The sequence below is a fragment of the Takifugu rubripes genome, chromosome 6 (genome assembly GCF_901000725.2).
Source record: "Takifugu rubripes chromosome 6, fTakRub1.2, whole genome shotgun sequence".
NCBI classification, from domain to species: domain Eukaryota; kingdom Metazoa; phylum Chordata; class Actinopteri; order Tetraodontiformes; family Tetraodontidae; genus Takifugu; species Takifugu rubripes.
The window spans coordinates 9,673,262-9,677,888 of record NC_042290.1 but is presented as its reverse complement, the minus strand read 5'-3'; the positions used below and the strand labels follow the sequence as shown (position 1 = coordinate 9,677,888).

The 4,627-nt window shown below is 44.2% G+C and overlaps 1 long non-coding RNA gene across 1 annotated transcript; it reads left to right on the top strand.

Annotated features, from left to right (window-relative positions):
* The first annotated feature begins 1,435 nt into the window (after nucleotides 1-1,435).
* Nucleotides 1,436-2,471, top strand: LOC105416564 (uncharacterized). Its single transcript, XR_964613.2, has 2 exons — nucleotides 1,436-1,726; nucleotides 2,035-2,471. It is a non-coding gene; the product is annotated as an uncharacterized lncRNA (long non-coding RNA).
* The last annotated feature ends 2,156 nt before the right edge of the window (nucleotides 2,472-4,627 follow it).

Here is a 4,627-nt window from a genome sequence, read left to right as displayed (position 1 = left end):
TTCTTCACATTAGTAATGTCAGCACAAAATGATTATCTTTTCTGAATAATTTATTCCTCAGCCCGGCGTAATTTTCTTATCTCCCCCTTTTTGCCTCTTTTGCTCTGCAGTAGACAGTAAATGGCTGTTAGTCTCCAGAAAACCTATGGATCGCCGTTTCCATCAATCAATTAGAAAACACTTACCTCACACTCAACATGATTTATATCTTGTTAATAGAATTGTCTCACTATATCCCTATATTATTATGGCCTTAATTCTATTAGCTGTTTGCTTAATGCTTTTTTTTTAAGGCTGACCTCCAGGAGCACAGAGATAGAGGGGGGATTAGTCCAATATTGGCCAGAATACACAGCCTCATTTCTGGGAATGTTGTAGGTCAGCGAAGGCAGAGGAGTTTGGATGCTGTATCCTGATTGGCTGTCGTAATCCTTTAATTATTCCCCATTATTGTGGTGGTATTCACTGAAGTGACCTCTCGTTACCAGGAATTTATGGATATGTGTAAAACAAAATAAAAGTTTCTGGTAACCCGAACAGTTACAAAAGAATTCAGGAAGATTTATTCAAAATTTCCAATGCCAGCTCATCGGTTACTGATCCCCTTTTGATGAATAACTTCCCTTCTTTTCCTCCATTTTCCAAATGATTGAAAAGCTTATTGATTGAAGCTTGTACAAATTAAATAAAGGCTGCCAGTGTGTCTCATTGATGGTCATTCTTCAGCACAAAGGCCCACCCCGTCTTAGCCGAGGCTAGCTGTTAGACTAGCTCAGGGAACGGTTGGGAATTTTTTCCAGGGCTTATTGTGTGAGGTGGTTTTAAAATTCCAGATAAATGATAACATTTCCTGCGTCTCCCACAAATGTGATCACGACATGACACAAATCCATCATCGTGTATGTTAAACGGCCTTATCCTTAAATAGGTGTCTTTAAACTGGTCATATCGCCTTGACAACCCTGGGTACCGTGCACTGTAAACACAGCACAATCCACTGACCCACTGATCAATAATTACCGGATCAACAGCTCTCACGATGATCAGCACAGGTCCGCCCACATTCAAGGACACGGCTGGAAAACATTTCAAATATGGGATCCCCATGTATTTTTTGACGTGTGGCACGAATCAAGACCCCCAAATGCACGCACGCACGCACGCACACACACACACACACACACGCACACGCACACACACACACACACACACACACACACACACACACACACACACACACACACACACACACGACTGGGCGAGGTTGGGATTAAGATTTACTGAAAGTTGGTTCAGGGCAAAACCAAGTGGTGCTGGAAGCAGACAAACGAGGCCAAACTGGAGCAGGCTGGGCAATCAGTTCAGAACTGGAAACAGGAATAATGAAACACGTTTCAGGTGCCACAGGAAGTTAACGACGGACTGACGATGATTGGAAAGCGGACCAGGCTTTTAAAACAGGAGGCAGGTGTGGGTGATTAGCTGGAGATGAGCTCCAGGTGTGTAGATCGCCCGACAGGAGCGAACCTGGAACCAGCCCTGCCCAGCCTGGAAGTAGAGAGACAAGGGAAACACAGACAAGAAACAGAAGGGAAGGGGGGAGAGGGAAACACTCCGAACAACGTCCAACCGATAAAAGACAAATGGAATTGTTTATAGACTCGTCATCGCGGCTCCAATTGACGTGGGACGAATAATTCGGTCCATGCCCTTGACACACTGGCATGTAAGTTACAGTTTAAATATTCATCACATACGGCCCCATGAACCCATTACTGCCCCCCCCCCCCCTTCCCCACGTGAGGAAAAGGATGAGTAAAAATCTCCCAGAACGTGTCGTCAAATAATCAATCACATGCCTTAACGGTGATTGCGGTCATCTATTACTTAAGCGTGTTGAATTGTATTTTAATATATTAGGAGGGAATTAATAGGGGATACGCATCAGGCTGCTGTTACAGGAAGCAGATAAATTCAGCTGTGGCAGCTAATGAGGATCACATCAGGCAACCTTTGATACCAAATTTCCTCCAGGTCCAGATCGAGCAAGAGGTCTCCTGCTGCACAAGGTCGGCGTGTGACTCTGTTTGATGGTCCAGCAGCGCTCTGGCCGCATGATTCTGCTGTCATTTAGGATTTGGACATGAAACATCAAATCAAGGTTGTTGACAGAGGAACCTGTTATGATCATTATTTTGGAAAGTAAAAAGAGGAAACTCTCTACTGAAGCCAGCCACCAGGGGGCGATCAAGAAGCTCACCCTCACTTTTGGGATTTCCCGTGTATTGTGATTATCTTGGTAAAGGACATACCACCACTAAAGGATGGTACACACTCTTTTTACACACTGTTTTAATATGATTAAGTTCAATTCAATTTCTCTTTATTTATACAGCATCTGTGACAGTCCGTCGGTCTCTCGGGTGCTTCAGAGGACCTCTGGGAAACGAGTCACAAATAAATGTTTTTAAGAACATCTTTTTTTATTGTTGATTTTTTTTTTTTCATTTTAAAAAATTTAAAATGCAGTTTTAAAAACGGAAGGTTTGGATGGATTGAATCTGTGGAAATATGTACACGGAGCAAAGCCGCAGCACCATTATCACATTACTGATTTAGCATTATGTGGTGGACAGTAGACAGAGCCCGAGATAATTCAGCCTAATTGAATGAAAGCTCTCAGGCCTGATCTCACCAAGGATATGGAGCATTAATTGACATTTGCTGAAGCCAAACAAAGGACAGTCGAGCCGTAACGCTCATTTAAACCCATTAATCCCCAGACCAAATCGTCCTCTTCAATCTGTTATTGATTCGAAAATGAGGTAAAACAGGAAATCAATCCAGAAAATATAAAACAAACTCTGAGGAACATTTCTCCAGACTTAGGTGAATTTATTTAAACCGGTAGCATTTAATTAGCAGGACACATTTATGCCGGGAGCAGAGATGGCGACACACACACACACGCACACGCACACACACACCCTCTCACGAACCTGGAGAGGCTGTTATTGTGCCTCTGCATCCCCTTCTCCAAGTCTCCATAATGAGGAGACAGATAATCAGAAATCCCTGCTCCAAGCCTTCAAAGACACCATGATGGGGGGCTTTTGGATGAGGGGTTAAACTGCTGAGAGCATGTTTGCTAAGCTGTTTGAAGAGCCTTCTCATATGGCCTACAGCTGTGATGGGCTACCTGGTGGGGGTGGGTTGTTGTGGAGGAGGGGGGTGTCTTTTTTTCCTCCTACCTTTCCATCTCAGTGCGCCAGAGTGCAATGATGGAATGACCTGGACTTGATCTTTGAGGGCAACAAGCCTGATGGCTGCAGCAGATTGATAAATTGATTCAAAACTATTACCATGGTAAAAAAGCAATAAGGTCATAAAAATTGCATCGGTCCAGCCGGCTAAGTAAATCCGAGGCTTTTTCGGGAGCGAGGGCTGTGGGACAGGACAGCGCCGGGCATGAGGTGGAATGAGAGAGCAAGAAATGACTTTGAAGAGCTCATCATCTTCAATCTATTTTTCCTGCCGGGGCTCCATGCCGCTGCATAGAGGCACTTCATTACAGGGGAATAACTGTATACAGGCAGAGCCCCGGCCAGCCTCCTCCGATTCCCTGGGGCCCCCGGGGGGATCCAGCTGGTTAATACCTCATCACTGGCTTCATTGAACGCTTTAATCTGCACTCCTGTGATCAATAGAAGCCCGCTGTAAATTAAAAGGACCATTTCGTGTAATCAACCCCGTTAATGCTCGTTCTGAAAACCATTATTTGTGGAAGGTATTTAGGAGAAAATTGCCACCGAAAATTGCCACGGCCACGCCCGACAAAACGTCCACCGGTGTCGGTGCTGGGGTCATTATACTGGTCATCATACTGGAAGCCGTGATATTTGGTTTAGGGGACACTCTTATCGCTCTGTTTGAAATAAAATTTAGATAAATTATAATAAAATGAGATGGCGAAAGCTCACAAGCCCAGGTTAAAAATGTGTAAATCAACTTAAATTTAAGTTCTTTTGAACTTTTTTTTTTTTACAGTGTATTTTTACAGTGATATTAAACATCTTAGAATTAAACAACTGCATTTACTAAAAAGCTGTTAATCATATTTCAATCAATCAAAAAAAGTGGGCCCTTCAAAGCTGCCTTATAGAACAAACAGAAATGAACAAATCATCCCCCCAAAAAAATGCCAATTTCAATTGTTCAGTCAGGGATTTATGGTATTTAAGGGTAAGTCAGTAGGAACCTGATAGTGTGGATGTTTACGTGAGTTTGAGAGGATGGTGAGCGGAGGCGGGACGGAGACGGCTCAAAATGGAGTTGGATGGCTGTGGGAAAGCATCGAGGCTGGGAAATGGAGGAGGATGATCAGTTAGGAAGGAGATGATGTGCCTCGGGCCAGAACGCACACACGCACGCGCACGTGCGCACGTCTGCCGGGAGCGAAAATGAAATTTTCCAGGCCGCTATTTCTGCAGCAAATTCAATTACTGAAGGCACTTGTACAAAGAGCTGTGACTTCCCTGATGGCGAGATTGGAAAAGGCTGATGGCGGAAGACAGTGAATAACAGGGGCATGGCTTTGGAGGGGCAGGCGCGAGCACAAAAACAATAA